This window comes from Anser brachyrhynchus (assembly GCF_964034855.1).
Source record: "Anser brachyrhynchus genome assembly, chromosome: 16".
NCBI lineage: Eukaryota > Metazoa > Chordata > Aves > Anseriformes > Anatidae > Anser > Anser brachyrhynchus.
This window is the reverse complement of record NC_137734.1, coordinates 16,372,743-16,385,611: the sequence shown is the minus strand read 5'-3', so window position 1 is coordinate 16,385,611 and position 12,869 is coordinate 16,372,743. Positions and strand designations below refer to the sequence as shown.

The window sequence follows — 12,869 nt, the reverse complement described above, 5'->3', positions numbered from 1 at the left end:
TAGGCAAGAGGGGGTCTGAGAACCCTGAGAGCACTGCTGTGCCTTACTGGCCCTGACCAGGCTCAGCCAGGACCCCTACCAATGGGCCCAGGAGCCCCATTTAAGCACAGCCTCTGCCCATGCCATGCTTTAGCAGTGCTGATGTTCAGCCCTGCTGATCTGGAGCATGGCTTGACTTCAGCTCTGTATGGCAGTCATGGGACCTGGCCTGCAGATGGGTCTCCTGGTTGATCTCGTACCTTGCCTCGTAATCTGGGTTCTCACCTGGACTTGGCTACAAGGGCTGGGTCCCTACTCCCTTTCCTGGGTAGAAGAGGCCAGGCCTAAGCCAGCAGGCACTGCCCTGCCAACCACCTCACCCATATCCTGTGGCAGCAGCTGGACCCGCTGTGCCCTGGAGGACAGGACAAGATCCACAGAAGAGTGTCTCCAGACCAGGCTCTGTCTGCAAAGCAGGGGCAAGAACAGCGTTATCACCCAGTGCCCAGAGGGCGTCAGCAAGGGAGGGCTTTCAGTGCTGCTCTTACCTAATGAAAAATGCAGTGCAAATACAGAATTAAAAGCAAAACCAGTAATATCACTGGATGCGTTCACAGAAGTTCTCTCCATGCCTATTGAAAATGATGGTCTAGATGTACCAGACTGCTGGAAACTGAGGGCACTGGGCCAGAGGATTCTGGACTTGCCCTGTGTCCTGCACCCTCCCCGAAGCAGCAGCCAGCTGCCCTTGGAGATGGGATGGAGGTAAGACTGCTCTACGGGCTAATCTATGGGACTGTGCCCAAGTCTTGGTTGCTTCTGATGCAACCTGAATTTGAAAGAAAAGACAAACATGTAGGAAAGGGGATCGTTTCACTGAAGGTCCAGTAAATAAGAATATTGCTACATAAGGCAACATCTGGAATTTTACACCGAGAGACAAAGGTGTTACAACCAGAGGGTAAAGAGTGGGCTGGTGTACTCATGATAGGAGATTTACTTCTACCTTTCTCTTGCAGTGCTGTCAGATTTGTGATCAGAAATATCTCATATTCAACTGACAGAAGGCACTGACCTTTCATACCTTCCAGGTCCAATGACAGAAGGACATTATTAAGTATCAGAAGAACTGAAGGAATTGAGTAACTCAACTGGACACCTTGCTCCAGCTGAAAGCCAAAATGTACTTGGCACCCAATCTGGCCTTGCTGCTTCCTAATACCTACCAGAAACCTATCTGCTTTTCTAGCCATTTAAATCCAGTATTTATCCTTGATTCATCACTTGGGCCCAATGTTTCAAGGACTGATGTTTCATTTTGTGTCAGTTGTTGGCTTTTTTTTATTATTATTATTTAAATAGAACTTGAGACTGAAAATGACTAGAATAAAAATAACTAGTTCCAGTGCTGGGTGATACACAAACTCAACTCTGTACAGCAGTCTATTACACTGTCAGCATTTTGGTTGGGATACAGTTAATTTTCTTTGTAGAGGCTCACACAATGCTGTGCTTTGGATTTTTGATGAAAATGATGGTGATAACACACTGATGTTTTCAGTTGTTGAAGAGCAGTGCTTACACAGAGTCAAGGACTTCTCAGCTTCTCATGCTGCCCTGCCAACTGGGAGGGGGTGCAGCCAGGACAGCTGGCCCAAACTGACAAAGAGATATTCCAACCAAATGATGTCACGGTCAGCAATACAAGCTGGGTAAAGAAGGAGGAAGTGTGGGGATGTTCAGAGCAATGGCATTTGTCTTCCCAAGGAACCCTTACACATGGGGAGCCCTGCTCTCCTAGGGGTGGCTGAACACCTGCCTGCCGGTGGGAAGCAGCAAATGATTCCTTGTTTGGCTTTGCTGGTGCATGTGGCTTCTGCTTTACCTAGCACACCATCTTTATCTCAACCCATGAGTTCTTGCACTTTTCCTTCTCCGATTCCCTCTCTCATCCCACCTGGGTGAGTGAGCGGCTGAGTGGTGCTGAGCTGCCTGTTCGGGTCACACAACAGTTGGTTTTGGTGCCCAACGTGGCAACCAGAGAGTTCGAGATGATGACAGATTTGCTTGCAGTGGGGAGTATGCTAGACAAAATTTATAGATATTACAGCTGTTTAGCTGCTAATCGGCAGGCTCCTGTGCTTGCTGCTGGGCTTGCTTGCTTTAATGTGTGTAGAATGCAGTGTTTGTTAGGGGCTGCTTTTGCTTCTGCCATTTCCTCTACTCTTTATCATTGTGCTTTGCCATGCCTGGGTGCACTCTGACAACGGCAATGCCCCATCCGCCTGGGCTGGCATCGCTGCTGTCCCTGTGCTGCTGTACTGGCAGGTTGGAACTGCGGGCTGAACTCAGGTCTGACACACTGCGACCTGTGGATGAGTCCACTGGGAGCGCCTACACCATGAAGTGTCCGTGGCCACAGGTAAGCCCACTGCGTAGCAAGTGCAGCTCAAAGTGTCTGTGGCCACGGAAAAGTCTGTGCCACAGCAGGTAGGTATTGCAGCGTCTGTGGATAAGGTCATGCCAGAATACCTCAAAGTATCCGTAGCTGTGGATGAGACCACGGCAAAGCAAGTGTCCAAAGGGACCTCTGAAGGGACTGTAGCCAATGGAAAGGGACACATCAGAGCAGGTACACTTCAAAGCATCTGTGACCATAGGTAAGCCCACGACACAGCAGGCTCTTCAAAGTCTCTTCAAAGTCTCTTTGAAGAGACTTTGGCTCATGGAGAAGGCCGTGCTGGAGCAGGTACACCCCTAAGGGACTCTGGCTAATAGACAAGCCCAGGCTGGGGTAGCAGCAAGGGGAGTTCACTGTAACATTAAACCTTATGGCCTGGTCCAAACTGACAAAGGGTGGAGATTGTAATGGAAGTCAGAAGTCACTTTAAAGGGTCTCCTGTAAGCCCTCATATAATCCATTAAAGATAGTCCATCACTGGATAATTCAGGCTGGAAGGGACCTCAGAACCTCTCCAGCTCAACCTCTCCAGCTCAAACTCCTACCCACAGCAGAGCCAGCTATGAGATCAGACCAGGCTGCTGAGGGCTTTATCCAGGCTGGTCTTGAAAACTCCTGGAATGGAAAATACTTCCTGCAAATTAGCACAATGCTCAAACTAACACATTTCTTTTCTGGTGACTGCTCTAGACAATAAACAAAAGTTATTTATGTTCTAAATTTTTATTCAGTTAGTGTAATGGATGCAATCATGATAGGGTTAATTTTCCTCCTAGCAGCATGTATAGTACTGTGTTTTGGGTTTAGGATGAGAATAATGCTGATAACACTGCGATGTTTTAGTTGTTGCAGAGCAGTACAGTCAAGGACTTCTCAGCTTCTTGTGCTGCCCTGCTAGTGAGGAGGCTGGAGGGCACAAGAAGCTGGGGGGGACACAGCCAGCACAGCTGGCCCCAATGGCCAGAGGGACGTTCGGTGCCATGTGTGTCATGGCGAGCAATAAAACTGGGGGGAGTTGGCTGGGGTAGGCTGCCACTGCTTGGGGACTGGCTGGGCATCAGTTGGCTGGTGGTGTGCAATTGCATTTGTGCAATCACCTGCTTTGCGTATTTTTTTTCCTCTTTTTTTTTCTCCTATTAAATGGTATTCATCTCAACCCAAAGTTTTGCTCAACTCAAAAGTTTTCCCTTTTTCCCCCCAATTCTCTTTTCCTTCCTACTGTGGGGGAAGCAAGCGAAAGGCTGTGTGGTGCTTGTCTGCCTGACAGGTTAAGCCACAACAGTCCTTTTTAGTGCCCAATGTGGGGCACGAAGGGTTGAGATAACAACAGATCTGACTGGTGTGTGTTAGAACAAATTTGTTTATAATTTGTTGTAAGTGTTACATTAATTTAACAGTTGCTGGTCACAACATTGATTTATTTGCTCTCAAAGTTTATTTATTTGCTCGCAATGTTCTTTTATGTAATGCTGGCTTGCTGTTTCTCACTTCTGAGGACTGTCTTAAGGTTGGTTTTGGTTTCCTCAGTTTGTATGTAATATTCAATAAGTTACACTGGCCATGAGCCTAATCTTATATTTGTATTCAGCACTGCTGTCATCCTTGTACTTTGGTAACTGTTTTACGGAAATTATTAATAAGTACACTTTTTACCTTTTCTCCACAGGGAATCAATCTGTGGAGGACACCTTCCCCTTCTCTTCTCCTCCAGGCTAGTTTCAACGGCTCTTCAAAACTTTAAATATCCTCAGGATGTTCAAACAAGCATATTCCTATTGCTATATCTCTTGAACGTGTTTCAGGTTTTGTCTAGGGTTAAACAACTATTTAAGAATGTCACCCAGAGGTCTGTCCTGAAGCAGGAAAGCTGAGTGGCAGGGAACGTGGGAGGATATGCACGGCACAAGAATTGCGCTACAGTGCTTTGGAACTTCACCCCTGAACAAATGCAGAACACTGAAAAACTGGTAAAAACTTTGTTGTTGCCCTGGCAAATCCAAAGAGACACAAATCACTGCAACATGCTGGGGCTTGGCCTATGCCTACCAAGCCACGCTCAACACTAATCCAGCTCCCACCAGAGACGCTGCGGCTAATTCAACCCCAGTAACAGACACTGCAGCTAATCCATCTCCAGCAACAGACACTGTGGCTAATCTAACTTCTGCTACAAGCACTGCAGCTCCTCACACTCCCGCCACAAACACTGTGGCTGAAGCAGAGAGCCAACCCACAATGGTATCAGCCACGCCTGTAGTCAAGAAGAAACAATGGCAGTGGAAGTCAGCTTATATGGTATGGGAAGAAGCAGCGTCTCCTCGGAGATACCAGGAGGAAGAACTGGAAGAGGCAGGCTGCTCTGCAGCAGGACCATCACAAGAACAGGATGGGGAAGAGACAGAACTCATAAATGAGTCAGAAACCACCCGATCCTGATCCCTGAGAGAGCTGTGAGATATACAAAAGGATTTCAGCCCTCACCCAGGTGAGCACATTGTCACCTGGCCGCTCTGATGCTGTCGTAATGAGGCCAGTAGCCTGGAATTAGAGGGCAGGGAAGCCAAGCAGCTGGGATCCCTCTCTAGGGAAGGAGGAATAAACAAAGTGATAGGAAAGGGGGCAGAAGTCCTCAGCTTCTGGAGGCAACTCCTGTCAGGCATCAAGGAAAGGCATCCCTTCAAGGAAGATGCTGTATGTCACCAAGGTAAGTGGACCACCATGGAGAAAGGTATCCAGTACCTGAGGTGCTGAAGGTGATTTATAGTGACCTGGATAACAAGCAGATAAACAAAGATACAGACCAGGTCCAGTGCACATGATCAATGAGGCAGAAGTTTGTACAGAGTGCACCATCGTTGTGTGCCAGTGCACAGGCAATGACACCTGGAAAGATGGAGATGAACCAACAGTGGATGTAGTGGTCAGCCAACTCCAGCAAAATGAAGAAAATTTCTCTTCTTCTCCATAGGCCTGCACCTCAGTGGTGCAGAAACTGTACCAAGAGGTCCAGCAACTCAAAGAGAATGTATCTTCCTTCCCACCTGTGCAGACCAGTATCTCAGCGATTAGGAGCAAGCATTTGTCTACTCAAGAGAGAGGATATAGTGGGTACACACCATGTACCACCCTGTGATTTTTTAACCTGTGTGATCACACAGAGGACATGAGGAAGGAGGATGGAAAATCTGCCTTGAAGCTAGAAGGGCAGATATGCGAGTTGTAAGAATAAAACAGTCACCAAAAGGAGTTCTTCCAGGAAAATTACTGCTCCAGTTTCTATTGGTCAGTCCCCCAGACGGAGTAGAAGGGCTGATCTTATGTCTGATCTAAATGGAGGGACTTCTGATTTGCACTTCAAAGAATTAAGTAATGAACACTGCAGCCAGGACTAGAAGGGCCCTGCCTCCAGCCAGGTACTGGTAGGCTTTTGGCGTAGCTGCCTTGAATATGGAGAAGATTAAACAGCTGTCTACCTTGCCCGGACTCTCAGAGGACCCTTTTGTTGTGGGGTTGCTGAGGGTTGAAGAACAGCAGGTGCCAATCACAACCACAACAGTGCAACAGCAGCAATATCGCACCAAGAGTACCTGATTCCCATCCATGAGCTGATTCGTCACCTGGAGACCCAAAGAGCGATCAGGAAGACTTGTTTGTCCTTTAATAGTCCCATATGGCCAGTGAGGATGTCTAATGGTGAGTGGAGGCTAACACACTACCATGAACCCTCCAAGGCAAGCAACGGTGGAAACATATCCTGTGCCCCATGCCACTGCCCAAAACACTACCCTGGGCTTTGATAAGCAAGTCTTATGGTGACTTGGAGCCCCAAAAACAATTGAATCAGAGAACGGGACTCTTTTCTGAAACAACTTCATAGACACCTGGGTCAAAGAGCATTGACCAGGTATATCACATCCCCTATCATGCACCAGCCTTAGGGAAAAATGAATGATACAATGGACTGTTAAAGACCACACTTCAGTGCAATGGGTGCTGGGACATTCAAACATTGGCATACACATTTAGCAAAAGCCCCTTGGTTAGTTAACGCTAGAGATTCTGCCAGTTGAGCTGGCCCTGCCCAATCAAAACCCCTTATGTACTGTAGAAGGGGATAAAATTCCTGTAGTGTGTGTACAAAACATGTTGAGGAAGACCATCTAGGTTATTCCTGCCTCAGGCAAAGGCAAGCCCATCTGTGGGATTGCTTTTGCTCAGGGACCTGGGTGCACTTGGTAGATAATGCAGAAGGATGGGGAAGTCCACTGTGTACCTCAAGGGAATTTGATTCTGCATGAGAATAGCCCATGACTTGAATAGTACGATGCCAATTGCTATATAATGCTGTACATCATGTCAATGGTATTACAGTAAGAATCATCCAAACAAATGAAGAACGAATCTTGATGGAACCAGGCAAGTGAAGTGGTGATGGAGCCAGAGCTGGCTTCAGCATGCTACAATCCAACACCATGAACCATCTCTCCTGCCCTAGAGGATGGTTACAACGAACAGAGCCCAAAGTCATGTACTAAATGACCTCAATGGACATTTTAGATAGCCCATAGTCTAAGGAAATTATGTCTGTGTGTGTACATCAAAGGATGGGAAGGGTGGTGGTAATTAGAAGGGAGGACATAGTGGAAAGCATGGGACCCGAGCATAATTTAAATGGTATGGAATAAAGGGTAGAATTTATCCTGGTTTTGTTGGGATAATTTTCTTCATGGTTGCTCATATGGTACTATGTTTTGGATCTGTAATGAAAAAGATGCTGACAAAACACTGACATTTTAGTTGTTGCTGAACAGTGTTTACACAGGATCAGTCACAGAACCACAGATTTTAGGGTTTGGAAGGGACCTCGAAAGATCATCTAGTCCAATCCCCCTGCCGGAGCAGGAACACCTCGATCAGGTCACACAGGAACACATCCAGGTGGGTTTTGAAAGTCTCCAGAGAAGGAGACTCCACAACCCCCCCGAGCAGCCTGTCCCAGTGCTCTGTCACCCTCAATGTGAAGAAGTTTCTTCTCATATTTTAAGTGGATCCTCCTATATTCCAGCTTGCACCCATTGCTCCTTCTCCTATCATTGGATGTCACCGAGAAGAGCCTGGCTCCATCCTCCTGACACTCACCCTTTACATATTTACAAACATTAATGAGGTCACCCCTCAGTCTCCTCTTCTCCAAGCTAAAGAGACCCAGCTCCACCGGCCTTCTTGGCCACAAGGGCACAGTGCTGGCTTATGGTCATCCGGCTGTCCACCAGCACCCTCAGGTCCCTCTCCCCTTTGCTGCTCTCCAACAGGGCAGTCCCCAACTTACACTGGTGTCTGGGGCTGTTCTTGCCCAGATGCAGGACCCTACACTTGCCCTTGTTATCTTACAGTAAGTTTCTCCCTGCCCAACTCTCCAACCTGTCGAGGTCCCGCTGGATGGCAGCACAGCCTTCTGGCGTGTCAGCCACTCCTCCCAGTTTAGTGTTGTCAGTGATTGAATACATTGCCATTGATGAATATGTTGAACAGTACTGGTCCCAGTACCGACCCTTGAAGGACTCCACTAGATACAGGCCTCCAGCTCGACTCCATCCCATTGACCACAACCCTCTGGCTTCTTCCCTTCAGCCAGTTCACAGTCCACCTCACCACCCGATCGTCCAGACCACACTTCCTCAGTTTAGCTGCAAGGATGCTGTGGGAGACAGTGTCAAAAGCTTTAATGAAATCAAGATAGACCCTTCCATCATCTATCCACCTCGATATGTCCTCATAAAAGGCTATCAGGTTGGTCAAGCACGACTTCCCCTTGGTGAAGCCATGCTGACTGCCCCTAATGACCCTCTTATCCTTGATACTCCCAGAGTCAGCGCCAAGGATAAGTTGTTCCATCATCTTTCTAGGGATGGAGGTGAGGCTGACCAGTCTATAGCTACCCGGGTCCTCCTTCTTGCCCTTTTTGAAGACTGGAGTGACATTTGCTTTCCTCCAGTCCTCAGTCTTTTGAGATTCTCAAGATGCCTGCTAGCAAGGAGGCTGGGGGTGTACAAGGAGCTGGGAAGGAACACAACCAGGACAGCTGACCCAAACCAACCAAAGGGATATTCCATACTACACAACATCACGATCAACAACAAAAACAGGGGGAACTGGCGAGGGGAGCTACCATTCCTCAGGGACTGGCTGAGCATCAGTCGGCTGGTGGCGAACAATTGTATTGTACATCACCTGCTTTGTGTATTCTTTTCTTTTTTCCTTTTATTCTTCCTGTTTCTTTCCTATTATACTGTCTTCATCTCAATACCCAAGTTCTACTTTTTTTTCCCTAGTTCTCTCCCCCATCCAGCTGTGTGGTGGGCAAATGGAAGTGTGGTGCTTATCTGCTTGCTGGGTACAACCAGAACATTTGGGAACTTAAAGAACTTTCAGACTACACGTGTCCCAGTGACATCCAGTAAAAACTTGACCTGCCCCCGGCAGGACCAGACCAACATTTGACCAGGACCAAGTCAACACTACAGAGCTTTCAATAACCCCTCCATCCAGATTTTAAAATAGCAAGCAATTTTAGAGGTGAAAGCTAGTTTCGACTTATCAGAGTTATCGTGGAGTTATCCTGTTTTCCTGGTATTGAGCATGACATCATACATCATACTCATTCTTGCCCATGGCAGCGGGGTTGGAACTGGATGATCTTTAAGGTCCCTTCCAATCCAAGCCATTCTATAATTCTATGATTCTATGTCTTACAGTGGGTGTACTTAGGACATAGTAGTCCCTTCAGCAAGCCTTCCAACTCACTCTTTCATTGGCTTACTCAGAGAACTAGATCTCGGCATATCCCCTCCTCTCTCTCACCTCTTGAGGGACAACAAAAGACCTCAGGCTCATGCTCTGGGGTCTAACAGAGAAGCCAGAAAGGAGAAATGCCATCCTAGGACACCCTGGCCACACATGTATGACTGACCTGTTGTCCCCCCAGAGACCACCGTGATATGTTAGCTGGAAGGAATACTTTCTCACAAAAACCCAAAAAAACCTTTCATCCAGAAATGCTCTTTCTTGGCCTGTTTTCCTGCAATACAGCAGTTTTTGCAGTCGTGTTCTCAATGTATGTGTATAGAGCCATCTGTCTGCAGTCAGACCCTGCAGCATATTTCAACCAGCTTTGACAAGATATATGTCTCCATAATAGCGGTCTCTAGCAGTAAAACCTTCACATCTGAGAAGCAAAGTATCCAGCAGCAGGGGGACTTGGAAAGCTAGAATTTCACAGAATCAAAGAATTGAAGGGGTTGGAAGGGACCTTGAAAGATCTTTGGGTCCAACGCCCCTGCCAAAGCAGGTTCCTTAGAGCAGGCTGCCCAGGTAGGCGTCCAGATGGGCCTTGAATATCTCCAGAGAAGGAGACTCCACAACCTCCCTGGGCAGCCTGTCCCAGTGCTCCGTCACCCTCACTGTGAAGAAGTTCTTTCGCATGTTGGTGCGGAACTTCCTGTGCTCTATCTTGTGGCCATTACCCCTTGTCCTGTCCTCACAGACCACTGAAAAGAGGCTGGCCAAATCCCTCTGTCTCCCACACCTCAGGTATTTATACACATTGATGAGATCCCCTCTCAGTCTTCTTTTCTCCAGGCTGAACAGACCCAGGTCTCCCAGCCTTTCCTCATAGGGAAGATGCTCTAGGCCCCGTATCATCTTTGTGGCCCTCCGCTGGACTCTTTCCAGGAGATCCCTGTCTTTTTTGTACTGCAGAGCCCAGAACTGGACACAGTACTCCAGGTGAGGCCTGACCAGGGCAGAGTAGAGGGGGAGGATCACCTCCCTTGACCTGCTGGCCATGCTCCTTTTAATGCACGCCAGGATCCCATTGGCCTTCTTGGCCACCAGGGCACACTGCTGGCTCACGGCCAACCTGTCGCCCATCAGGACCCCCAGGTCCTTCTCCGCAGAGCTCCTCTCCAGCAGGTCATCCCCCAGCCTGTACTGATACATGTGGTTGTTCCTTCCCAGGTGCAGGACTCTACACTTGCCCTTATTAAACCTCATTTGGTTTCTTCCTGCCCATCTCTCCAGCCTGTCCAGGTCTCGCTGAATGGCAGCACAGCCTTCTGGCGTATCGGCCACTCCTCCCAGCTTTGTGTCTTTGGCATACTTGCTGAGGGCAGACACTATTCCCTCATCAAAGTCGTCGATGAAGATGCTGAACAAGATGGGACCCAGCACCGACCCCTGGGGAACGCCGCTAGTCACAGGTCTCCAGCCGGACTCTGTGCCGCCGATCACCACCCTCTGAGCTCGGCCAGTCAGCCAGTTCTCAGCCCACCTTACTGTCCACTCCTCTATCCCACACTTTCTCAGCTTTGCTATCAGGATGCCATGGGAGACAGTATCGAAAGCCTTGCTAAAGTCAAGGTAGATGACATCCACTGCTCTCCCCCCATCTACCCAGCTGGTGATGCCGTCATAGAAGGCAATGAGGTTGGTCGAGCATGACTTCCCCTTGGTGAATCCATGCTGACTACTCCTCATAACGTTCTTCTCTTCCAATTGCTTGGAGATGACATCCAGAACAAGCTGTTCCAACACCTTTCCAGGGACAGAGGTGAGACTGACAGGCCTGTAGTTTCCTGGATCCTCCTTCTTGCCCTTCTTGAAGACCGGAGTGACATTGGCTATCCTCCAGTCTTCAGGCACCTCTCCTGTTCTCCAGGACCTTTCAAGATGATAGAGAGTGGTTCGGTGATCACCTCTGCCAATTCCCTTAGCACACGTGGATGCATCCCATCAGGACCCACGGATTTGTGTGTGTTGAGCCCACTCAGATGCTCCCAAACCACTCTCTCGTCAACCAGGGAGGAGCCCTCCATTTCCCAGACCCTTTCTCCTCCCACCAGGGTTGAGAAGTCCCAGGGGGGAGTCCTTGAAGCAAAGACTGAAGCAAAGAAAGCATTCAGTATCTCCGCCTTCTCAGTGTCTCCCGTTACCAGGACACCCCCCTCGTTCAGTGAGGGACCCGCATTATCCCTAGTCTTCCTTTTACTGTTTACATACTTAAAAAACCCTTCTTATTATCTTTTATCTCTTTTGCAAGCCTCATTTCTAGGTGGGCTTTAGCCTTCCTCGTCGCGTCCCTGCAGGCCCTGACAATACTTCTATACTCCGCCCAAGAGGACAGGCCCTTTTTCCACATTTCATAGACCTTCCTCTTCCTTTTGATCTTATCAATGAGCTCCTTGCTCATCCACGCAGGTTTCCTGCCCCCCTTCCCCGATTTCCGACTCTTAGGGTTGCACCGATCCTGAGCTTGGAAGAAGTGCTGTTCCAATTTCTATTGTTGCTACACACGAGAGGCTCCAACTCTGCCATGGCCTCACACCCTACCTCTCACAAACCCATGACAAAGCCAGGGGATTATCTGTTGGCAGATAGGAAAGCTAAGCTCTGCGCAACAGGCCATAAAGGAGCAGGGAGAAGAGCAGCTCTCAGCTCAGGGATGTGCTACAGCCCCATCAATCAGCACTTTATAAAGCACAGTGCAGTCAAAATTTATATATATTTTCATCACAAAATTGGCTTAAAATAGCTATATCTAAAACAATATAACATGTTTACTGGTTTTGTAGCTTCTGAGAATTTAAAACATTATTTCTGCACTGGTGTGCTCTGGGGGACGCCTGCCTGGAAAGCAGCTTTACAGGAAAGGGCCTCGTGGTCCTGGTGGACACCATGGTGACCATGAGCCAGCAGCATACCCCTGCCACAAGGACAGCTGAGGGGATCCTGGGCTGCATTAGGAGCACCACAGCAGGTCAGGGGAGGTGCTCCTTCCCCTCTGCTCAGCACTGGCAAGGCCACAGCTGGAGCACTGGATCCAGTTCTGGGCTCCACAGCACAGGACAGACATGGAGCTACTGGACAGAGCCCAGGCTGAAACTTGGACACTTAATTACCTCCAGTGGCAAAACTGAGCCTTTAATAAAAAGCAACACCTGGGATCATGCTAAAACTACAGATGGTGTTACAAAGCACTGCAGACAGTGAGCAGGGAGCTGATTTCCTGGAATTTCCTCTGTCTTCAGGCATTGCCCAGAGCAGGCATTGTAAGAGACTAATGGCACTGTAATAGTATTTGCACCATATAAACACAGGGGAACACTCAGCAGCACCCTTCACACAGGCAGGCAGTCCAGTGGATAAAGGCAAACATACACACCTCTTCCCTTCCAAATTTGACTGCTTTAAACCCATGAGTCAATAAATCCTCTGGAGGTACATCAGGGCCCCCAGACCCCTTAAGTTTTTGCTGCAGCAAAGGGTGAGGGTTGGAGTGGACTGAGGCTGTCTCCATTGCTCTTCTCTGTGCTGTGGCTTTTACCTACAGCTCAAAACAGGGTGAAATGTTCTTCAGGGTGATGAGAGGCTG

The 12,869-nt window shown here is 48.5% G+C and overlaps 1 protein-coding gene across 3 annotated transcripts in view; it reads right to left on the bottom strand.

Annotated features, from left to right (window-relative positions):
• L3MBTL1 (L3MBTL histone methyl-lysine binding protein 1) overlaps positions 1–12,869 on the bottom strand; it is a 37,553-nt gene that overhangs the window by 19,896 nt on the left and 4,788 nt on the right. The window lies entirely within an intron of this gene.